This window comes from Triticum urartu, chromosome 2, assembly GCF_003073215.2.
Source record: "Triticum urartu cultivar G1812 chromosome 2, Tu2.1, whole genome shotgun sequence".
Taxonomy (NCBI): domain Eukaryota; kingdom Viridiplantae; phylum Streptophyta; class Magnoliopsida; order Poales; family Poaceae; genus Triticum; species Triticum urartu.
The window spans coordinates 441,215,939-441,226,981 of NC_053023.1; positions in this window are offsets into that span (position 1 = coordinate 441,215,939).

Consider the following 11,043-nt stretch of genomic DNA (forward strand, 5'->3'; position numbering starts at 1 on the left):
GCATATCCAAGAGGAACTATAGCTCTGTGAGTTCTAATAGGTGGTAAATTCTGGAGTTGCAAGTCTTCCAATTGCTTGGATTTTCCTTCTCTGCTACTAATTGCTTCCTCGACTGTTCTATTTTGTCCACTTGGTCTAGTGGTTGTTCCTGATGCAGAGTAGGTGATCTGACCACCTGACTAGAACTAGGAAGTTGTGTGTCTCCTTGAGTGTAAGTACTAGGTTGAACTATACTTTTTAAAACTATGCTAATAGCTGATAGTTGCTTGCCAAGATTACAGCCGGCTACACATTTTCCACCTGCAGAGAGATCTCACCCCGCTTAGAACCAATGGACTGATCATCTGTCTGGAGTTTTGTCACTTCGGCACACATCAGAGAACCGTCCTTCTGAAGAACTCCCAAATCATCATGCAGGGAGAGTACTTCCTGAAGATCTGTGTCATCGATCGTCTTTGAGCGCCCCATCTCGATATGGGGTGGAGGTGAGGAATTTTACGACTGGACTGGTAGCAACCCTTCACGAACTTCAGATCCTGCCACTGCCACGATCCACGCCTCCCTAGCACACAGATCGGTGCTAGAACTCAGAATTTTACCGATCAAGCAAGGTGCTCGAGCAACGGCCTCTGCTCGACCGATCTGTGCTCGAACAAGCACCGCCGCCTGTGCCACCACACCGCCACCAACAACTCTCCAACCCCCGCCGCCAACGCCCCCTGGAAGCACCGTCGTTGGCTCTCAAGAAGAAGGGTGGGAAAAGGGTGGAAATCAATGATTAGGAAGAAAAATTCGCCCCAAGAGCACGCCTCCGCCGAAGAACGGTGGCTCATAATACCAATTTGTCAGGTCTGAGTGGTTTTATCGATCTATTTGGGAAATTGTATGGAGGAAATCAGATCTATCTTGGATCTGAGATGTATTATTGCTATAAGAGGAGTTGTATTGTCTAGGGTTCTAGCCCATAGTTGGCAATTGGGGAAATCAACATGAACCTTTGATGTCTACTATGCAACTTTATTCTTGTAGACTCGTGTCGGGCCTCCAAGCGCAGAGTTTTGTAGGACAGTAACAATTTTCCCTCAAGTGGATGACCTAAGGTTTATCAATCAATGGGAGGCGTAGGATGAAGATGGTCTCTCTCAAACAACCTTGTAACCAAATAACAAAGAGTCTCTTATGTCCCCAACACACCAAATACAATGGTAATTTGTATAGGTGGACTAGTTCGACGAAGAGATGGTGATACAAGCGTAGTGATGATAGTAGATATTGATTTTTGTAATAGGAACAATAAAAAACAGCAAGGTAGCAAGTAACAAAAGTGAGCACAAACGGTATTGCAATGGTTGAAAATGAGGCCTACGGTCCGTACTTCCACTAGTGCAATCTCTCAACAATGCTAATCTAATTGGATCATATAACCATCCCCCAACGTGCGATGAAGAATCACTCCAAAGTTCCTATCTAGTGGAGAACATAAGAAGAAATTGTTTGTAGGGTACGAAACCACCTCAAAGCTATTCTTCTGATCAATCTATCCTAGAGTTCGTACTAAAATAACACCAAGCTATTCTTTCTGATCGATCTAACCAAGAGTTCGTACTAAAGTAACATCATACGGTACACATCAACCAACTCTAATGTCACCTAGATACTCCAATGTCACCGCGAGTATCTGTGAGTTGATTATATGATATGCATCAAACAATTTCATATTCATAATACTCAATCCAACACAAAGAACTTCAAAGAGTGCCCCGAGATTTCTACCAAAGAAACAAAGACGAGAACGTGCATCAACCCCTATGCATAGATTACCCCAATGTCACCTCAGGAATCCACGAGTTGAGTGCCAAAACACATATCAAGTGAATCAATATGATACCCCATTGTCACCATGGGTATTCATAGCAAGACATACATCAAGTGCTTTCAAATCCATACAACTATTGAATCCGATAAAACGAAATCTCAAAGGGAAAACTCAATTCATCACAACAAGATAGAGAGGGGAAAACACCATATGATCCAGCTATATTAACAAAGCCCGCGACACATCAAGATCATGACATCTCAAGAACACGAGAGAGAGAGAGAGAGAGAGATTAAACACATAGCTACAGGTACAAACCCTCAGCCCCGAGGGTGGACTACTCCCTCCTCATCATGGTGGCCACCGGGATGACGAAGATGGCCACCGGTGATGATTTCCCCCTCCGGCGGGGTGCCAAAACGGGGTCTAGATTGGTTTTTCGTGGCTACAGAGGCTTGCAGTGGCGAAACTTCTGATCTAGGGTTATTTCTGATGGTTTCTCTATTTATAGGATTTTTTGGCGTCGATTTCACGAGTAGATGGGCCTCGAGGTGAGCACAACCCACCGAGGCAAGCCGGGCCCCTCTGGTGCACCCTGGTAGGTTGTGCCCTCCTCGTGGCTCTTCTGGCCCTCCCACGAAGCTTCGGGGGTCTCTTTTGTTCCAAAAAATTTGTCAAAAAGTTTCAGCTCATTTGAAGAACTTCCATTTCTGCACAAAAAACAACACCCTTGTGGAGGCCTCATGGCTCTTGTCCCAACTCTTTTGCTTCAGGGGCTTCTTCTGGTCCATAAAAAACCTATGCGCCCTCCGTCCTTGTGGTCGACTTGTGGACCCCCCTGACTTGTTCTCGACGCCAAAAATTCCTATAAATATAGAAACCCCCAGAAATAAACCTAGATCGGGAGTTCCGTCGCCACAACCCTCTGTAGCCACCAAAAACCAATCGAGACCCTATTCCGGCACCCTGCCGGAGGGGGAAATCATCACCGATGGCCATCTTCATCATCCCGGCGCTCTCCATGATGAGGAGGGAGTAGTTCACCCTCGGGCTGAGGGTATGTACTGCTACCTCTTGAGCTTGCGTTGGTTTTTCCCTTGGAGAGGAAAGGGTGATGCAGCAAAGGAGCATAAGTAATTCCCTCAGTTTTGAGAACCAAGGTATCAATCCAGTAGGAGACTACGCAACAAGCCACCGAATACCTGCACAAACAAACACCAACTTGCAACCAACACGACAAAGGGGTTGTCAATCCCTTCACGGTTACTCGCAAAGTGAGATCTGATAGAGATGGATAAACGGTAAAGTAATTTGGTTTATGGAACGGAAAGTAAAAGATTGCAAAAGAAAGTAAATCGGAAACTAAGATTGTAGATCGGAAACTTAGATGGAAAATAGACCCGGGGGCCATAGGTTTCACTAGAGGCTTCTCTCAAGATAGAAATTATTACGGCGGGTGAACAAATTACCGCCAAGCAATTGATAGAAAAGCACAAAGTTATGACGATATCTAAGGCAATGATCATGCATATAGGCATCACGTTCGTGTCAAGTAGACCGAAACGATTCTGCATCTACTACTATTACTCCACACATCGACCGCTATCCAGCATGCATCTAGAGTATTAAGTTCATAAGAATAGAGTAACACCTTAAGAAAGATGACATGGTGTAGAGGAATTAACTCAAGCAATATGATGAAAACCCCATCTTTTTATCCTAGATAGCAACAATACAATACGTGTCGGTTCCCCTTCTGTCACTAGGATCGAGCACCGCAAGATTGAACCCAAAGCTAAGCACTTCTCCCATTGCAAGAAAAACCAATCTAGTTGGCCAAACCAAATCGATAGTTCGAAGAGACTTGCAAAGATATCAAATCATGCATATAAGAGTTCAGAGAAGATTCAAATAATATTCATAGATAAGCTGATCATAAATCCACAATTCATCGGATCTCGGCAAACACACTGCAAAAGAGTATTACATCGAATAGATCTCCAAGAACATCAAGGAGAACTTTGTATTGAGAATCAAAGAGAGAGAAGAAGCCATCTAGCTACTACCTATGGACCCGTAGGTCTGAAGTAAACTACTCCCGCTTCATCAAAGAGGCAATGGTGTTGATGTAGAAGCCCTCCGTGATCGATTCCCCCTCCGATAGGATGCCGGAAAAGGCCCCAAGATGGGATCTCACGGGTACAAAAGGTTCACTACAAAAAAAGACACATCTATGACATTTAGGCTGAACGAAAGTTTTTCTTGTCATGCTTATGACACATCTATGATGATAATTGTGACAAAACCCGGTATCATCATAGATGTGGCGGGCTCCTACTTCTATAACAAAAAATAATGACAAAAATGGGCTTTTCGTCCTGGGCGGGCCGGAGACGCAGCTACATGACATTCTTTGGGCCGTCCATGACAGAAAAAACCATGGTAGAAGCGAGGGCGAGGAAAATATTGGGGAGTTCCCAGTTACGGTGGGTAGTCGGGGGCTGAGTGACGCGCATTTCTCTCGTACACGTACGCACGTGGGTGCAAGGCGTTGGGCTCTAACTGAACCCGAGCGAGGCGTTCATCTACTGAACCTGAGCGATTGCACCGCAGGCTACGCGTTACTGAACCCGAGTGATCGATCGATGGCTGTTAACTGAACCCGATCGAGCGATTCCTTCGCCACACTGCTGCTAACAGAAGCCGATCGATGTTGCCTCTGGATGAACAGTGAGTGTTGTTGGGGGGTGGGGGTTGGATGAACAGTTCCCTGTGGCTGTTGGATGAATAGGACCCTGTGGTAGTTGAGGTCGTTGCCGCTGGATGAACAGGACCCCGATCGAGCCGGTTGGGGGTGGATGAACAGGACCCCGTGGAGGGTTGGTTTAACAGTAGCCGGTGGAGGGCTGGATGAACAGTAGCCCATGGAGGGGTGGTTGAACAGGACCCTGTGGAGAGGGCTGGTTGAACAGTAGCTGGTGGAGGAGCGGTGGAGGCTGGATGAACAGAAGCCCGTGGATGAACAGTCGTAGGTGGAGGCTGGAGGAGGTCGACGGTGGATGAACAGTAGCCCGTCGAGGCTGGAGGAGGTCGACGGTGGAGATGAACACTATCCCGTGGAGTCCCGTTTTGCGGTACGCCACACCCCTCCCGATGAACAGGACCCCCGTTTCGACCGTAGCGCTCCAACACAAGTCCGTTTCCTCCGTTTTGCGGTACGCCACACCCCTCCCGATCAACAGGACCCCGTTTCGACCGTAGGAGGTCCAAGAGAAATCTTTTTCCTCCGTTTTGCGGTACGCTAGACCCCTCGTGATGAACAGGATCCCGTTTCGACCATGGCCAATCGAACACAAGGCTAGTTCCTCTGTTCTGCGGTACACCGGGCCTGGTTTCGATCGACTGTTCCATCCAAGCCGGTTGGCTCCCAATGAACACGACGTATTCCGTTGCCTCTCGATGAACATGACGCATTCCGTTGCCTCCCCATGAACATGATGACGACGCAGTTTCTCCGTTCTGACCCAGCCATGTACACGAGCCCTGGCCGTACGTATGCGCGAGTAGGCATTTGAGACCCCTGCCCGTATGTATGTACGTGGCCGTATCTTCTTTCTTGCACCCTGGTTGTATGTACGTGTACATGCTACGTGCGCGCCTATACTACGACACATGCGCGCCTATACTATGACACGTGCCCTTCCTTACACGGCCACGGTTCATCACTGCAGCCTGCAGACAGACCGATCGTATGTACGTACATGTTCGCGACCAGAATGCCAACGCTACATACACTTCGACCAGGTGGGTCCCGACTGTCAGGCACTTCTTTGCGTGCGAAGATGTAGCTGGTGGGTCCCAACAGTCAAGGGGCGAATCATTTTTTTGCCCATAATATGGACGCACTTCCTTGCGTGCGAAGATGTAGCTGGTAGGTCCCAGCAGTCAGGGGGGAACATTTTTTCCCAAAATACGATGGCCCGTTCGGTGGGTCCCTGTTGTCAGGTAGAGGAATCATTATTTTCCACGTAATAAGGAGGCACTTCCTTGCTGCGGACGTGGACCCAGCTGTCAGCCTCTCCATGTACAGTACTCTTCCAATGGAAGTTGTTTCTTGACCACGTTGACCACGCCATGCCGAGAGCACCAGGGCGGTGGACGATGGCGAGGCCTCGGAAGGGGACGACATAGAGCCAGGGAAGATGCGGCAGTGGAAGCCCACGCGGAGAGGAGTACGAGGGTTCACTGATTCGGCTACGGTGTGAGCCTGCTGTCGCCGCAGAATAACAAGGGGTGTGGGTGAGTGGATGGCTTGGCTAGCGGTGGGAGTAGTAGGGGGCGATGAGGCCTCCGCGACATCACAACCGGCCACGGGAGGCAGGACCATGTGGCACGACTGTCGGTGTACAAAAAGAGGGGTACACTTTTTGTACCCCTATAACTGTGCACGGGCAGTCTGAGCCACGGACACCACCACACCAAGCAAGGCAAGGGAGGTGAGCCAAGGTAAGACCGAAGCTCAAGAGAACTAGAACGACGCCAAGGCCAAGACCACGAAGAGCAAAGGGGACGAAGTGGACTCCCCTGGCAAGATCCTTGCCGGGAGACAGTTCTAGCAGCCCCGGCAAGACCCTTGCTGCGGCGACTCGTCCTGCGCCTACGGAGCAAGTCACCCTTGAGTCCACTGCCCCCAAAGGGCAAGGATTCGGGGGACATCCCCGTGGCGGCATGCAGATCTTTGTGAAGACATTCAAGATCAGATACGCACTAAGGAGACGACAACCCTTGGCGGGATCCCAGCCGAGGAAGACCACAAGGCCCCCGGCAAGCGCCTTGCCGGGGATGACAGCAGACGCCTCGGCAAGACCCTTGTCGGGGTCCTGGCAAGGCCCTTCCCGAGGACACCTGTAGGGCCACCATCAGGCCCACGCCGACTAAACCTCCACCACCGCATGCATGCAGCTGCCGACCCAACCAGCTGGGCAGGCACCTGCGTGGCGGCATGCAGATCTTCGTGAAGACCCACCACTGCACCACCTGAGCTGCCTGCCTACCTACATGGCATCTCAGACATCGCTGGCCAGGGCGCGTGTCAACACAAGAAGGAGCAACGACGGACGAGAAAGATCTCTCCCCCATCCCCGATAAAGCAAGGACACCTAAGCAAGACGCATTAAATGCGCCTTGTCATGTAATGCGAGGGATAACCTCGCATCACTGTACCCTTTCCACCTCTTGTGTGTCACTGTGGCAACCCCTTTTTCTATAAAAGGAGGCCCGAGGCAACCAAAGGAGGGATTCGGCTTTTTGGAGCTCCTCACGCCCCATAGCTAGCTCAAGAACACAGATATACAATCCACCAAAGCAGGAGTAGGGTTTTACGCATCCTCGCGGCCCGAACCTGGATAAACGAACCGTGTGCTACCTATTAGATCCGCTCTTCTCACGACCCCGCGCCCCGCTAACCGTAGTAGGGATTCTTGTGATCCCATACGTGTCGTTCCGCACCGACATCTCTGGCGCACCAGGTAGGGGACGCATTTTTGAGAATCAGCTCTAGCAATCAGCCCAACACTCCTTCGTCTTCGTGGCTCTTAGAGAGGGAAGGAGGCCGGAAGATCAGCGCTCGAGCGACTACAAACAGAAGCTAAGTTGCACTGAACCCTTATTTGTTATATGCTTTTTATATGAGGTTATTCCCCCCCGGAGATGTCACGCCTTTGTATGAGAAACCTGCACGCCAGGGGGCTCTCCCATGATCGGCAACGCCCTTGCCCTGTTTCAAGTCCGCTCAACAGCTCAAGCGGCTGCGTCGGGAATGGCAGAGTAGCCTTCCGCGATCAACAACGCCCTCGATTCTGACTCGAGTCAAGCTGACAGTTCGAGCGGCCGCGTTCAAAACGGAAAGGTGGCTCGTCCGGCAGCACGCGTACCCAGCAGGCCCATGGGGTTCCGTCCCCAAAACGCCGCTAGGGGCTTCCGCGCCGGCGAGCCTACCCAATTGACGTAGGGCGCGCATACAAAGAGGAATTGAACGGGGAAATAACGTGCATGAAATTAAAAGTACTGCAAAGTTATATTACATCACATCATTGCTGCGGTTCTAACTAAAGATGAAATTTGTCTTGGTCGTGAACCTGCAGCGGCGGCGAAGAACGGGATGCCTAATCCTGGCGCTGGCCTTCCACCCTCTTGATTTTGTCGATGCTGCTGATGACGGGCTTGATGCGCTCCTTGAGCACCGTGAGGTCAATACCGTCCGGCAAGCTATCCATCGCGACACCGAAGTCGAGGTCGGGGTTCCAGTACACCATCTTGGTGAGGACCTTGGTCATGACCCCACGGCAAAGTCGCCGGGCTTCCCCGGCCAACGTGGCCGCTCTGCTGGAGTGAAGATAAGACAAGGCTCCAAGGACGCCCTCGAAGAACAGAGTCAGCTTGGTGTTGACGGTCCCGCTGCGCTCAGGGGCATACCTCACGTTTGGCATCCCCATGGTGGCCAACTGCGAGGTGACCCTGCCGGCGACGTCCTCCAGACGGCTGATCCATCTGTTCTCGCCTGCCACATATTCCTGGTGGGAGGCGGCCTTGTTCGCCCGCAGCTGCTTCTCCTCCTCCAGACTCCTGGTCAAGGTCTCCTCCCGAGCCGAGCTCTCCGACAACAGCTTCTTGAGATTCTCCAGCTTCAGCTTGAGATCTCTGATGGAGTTTTGCGCTTCGGAGAGCTCCCCAGCCCTGCTGATGACCGCTCCTTGCGCCTCTACCAAGGCGCTATTGAGCGTGCTCTTCTCGTTGGACAGCTTGAGGGCCTGCTCCTTCAGCTCGTCCCGCTCTACCTCCAACTCCTTCACCTTGCCGGCATGGGCCAGATCCTGGGCATCGAGTGCCTCCTTGTGCCTCTGCTCCAGCTCGCGAGTCCGCCGCGCGACAAGGGCCTCGAGCTCCTCATCCTTGCCACGGAGTGCTTCGGCAAGCTTCGCCTCATGCACGGTGAGGTCCTCTTCCTGGGAATCCAGTGCGGCTTGATGCTGGTTCCGGATGGCCTCGGTCGCGGCAGCCAAGTTCGCCGCCTCTTCCTGGGCCTTCTCGATGTCAGCCATCTTCATGGTGAGCTCGACATTGCGCTTGGCCAATTCCTCCTGAAAGGCCCTTTGCTCCTCGCGAGTCTGGTGGAACCAAGTCTGCATCTCAGCAACGCGCGCCTTGAAATCCACCTCCGCCTGGTCCACCGTTGCCGTCCTGGACTTAACCTTGTCCAGACGGACACGGTAGAGCGTCTGGAGTTTTCGGAAGTTGGCCCCCATAGCGCGGAAAAGCTGCTCTTCTGGGGAACCATCACCGCCAACGCCCGGCTCATCGACAACCTCGAGCCCGATGGCGGCAAGCACCTCGCCGTCGAAGACTTCCCCTTCGGCGGGCGCTCGGGAACTTGACGCCCCTGGAAGATGGACGAAAAGATCGTCGCCCACCTTTAGATATCTGCCGGGGCCCGAGTTTGAGGAGGAGGGAGGCTGATCATCAACCACCTCTTCCTTGGCGGTGGCCTTGCCGGCTTCCCCGGCAGGCCCACCGCTGGCACCCTCGGCAGAAGCCTCGCCGGTCGCCTTGGCGGCCCCCGCAGCGGTGTCCTCGGCAGCATCCTTGGCAGCCTCATCGGCGGCGACCTCGTCAGCATCCTTGGCGGCCTCCTCCGCGGCCTCCTCAGCAACATTCCCAACAATAGTATCCACGTCCTCCATATCTATTGAAGGAGGGCCTGGGTAGTAATGGGAGCAATGAAGCCAAGAAAAGGAATAAGGGGAAAACAGAGACGGAGGACAGGCGACTCACCAATGCCAGGCTGTGAAGCAGAAGTCCCCTCCCCGCCAGCATCCGGCGCCGTGGCAGAGTCACCAGCGCCCAAGTTCCCCTCTTCCTCCATGGGTGTGGGCTCCGTGCTTGATGCCCTTGCTGGGGACGCCCCTCGCGGCGGCATAGTTGATGGGGGTGGTGTGTTGGGGGTAGCCCTCTGCGGCTCCTCCTACTACCGCTCCCCTCCTGCAAACCCGACAAGGTCAGCACCATAGCATCGAACGCCTACCACATGTCGAATAAGAGGAGGGTGACGAACTTACACTGGGGGCTGTGTCGGGGGCTGCTGTCCGGGCTGCGCAACACCACCAGTGGCGTCTTTGAAGCCCCAGCTAGGGGCTGGCTGCTCGCCGAGGCCTTCGCCCTCTTCACCCTCTGGGCCAACGTCCATACATCCCTGCAAAAGCAAAAACGGATCAAGATGAGTGACTCAATTCAGAGGAATGGAAATGGCAGTAAGGAACGGAGTACTTACTCATCATCCACCTCCTCCTCTTCCACCACTTTCCTTTTCCTCTTCGGGCTGAGAGGCCCGAGATCAAAAGTGACCTTCGCGTCAACATCCGAGTCGACATTTGTCGGAGGAGGCAAAGACGGCGGGGTTTGTGCATGCCCAGATGAGGAAGGGGCTGCTGTCTTCTTCTTCTCAGCGGCCTTCGTCAGCCTCTTGGCTGCCGTGGCCCTCGTGTGACGCCCAGACCCCTCCAGGGTCAATTGAGGCCGCGTAGCCCTGCCGGGCCGGACCGGCTCGCCGGAGCCAGCCCGCCGCAGGATTCGCCCTCTTCCCCTGGTTGGCGTCGAGCCCGCCGCCACGTCCTCCTCCTCCAACGACTCGTCGGCCGCGTCTTCGACGAGCGGAGCTCCAGTGTCGGCGCTGCTGACCTCCCCGGAGGCCGCTGCCCACGGGGTGAGCTCCTCTTCCTCTGCAGCCATTGCGGCCTTGTCCTCCACACCCCCGGCGCTGCCGGCCTCCATGGCAAGCTGTGCCTCCCTCGCCCTAGTGGCGATGTAGTCCAGCTCTGCCTGGGTGGTGTCCATGACAAGCCACCGCTCGGCGTCAGCATTGACATACACCTCGATCAGGGTGTCAAAGAATTGCTGTACATCTGCATCCTTCGGCTCCTTCCAGCTCGGGACAGGGCCGTGCGCATTACAGTCCGGCATCATGGCGATGATCTCGGACCAACGCGAATTGTTGCACAACGGGACCACCCCCGCTGGCAGCTTGAAAAACGACCCCTTGAGGGCCTTGCCAACCTTTGCGGCAGCCCTCGCGGCCTTGCCAGTCCGTTCGACCTCGCCATCGCGACCCACATCAAGCTGGAAAAGCCGCTGGCAGAAGTGGGCATGCGCCAGCACTGTGAAGTTGTGATCGA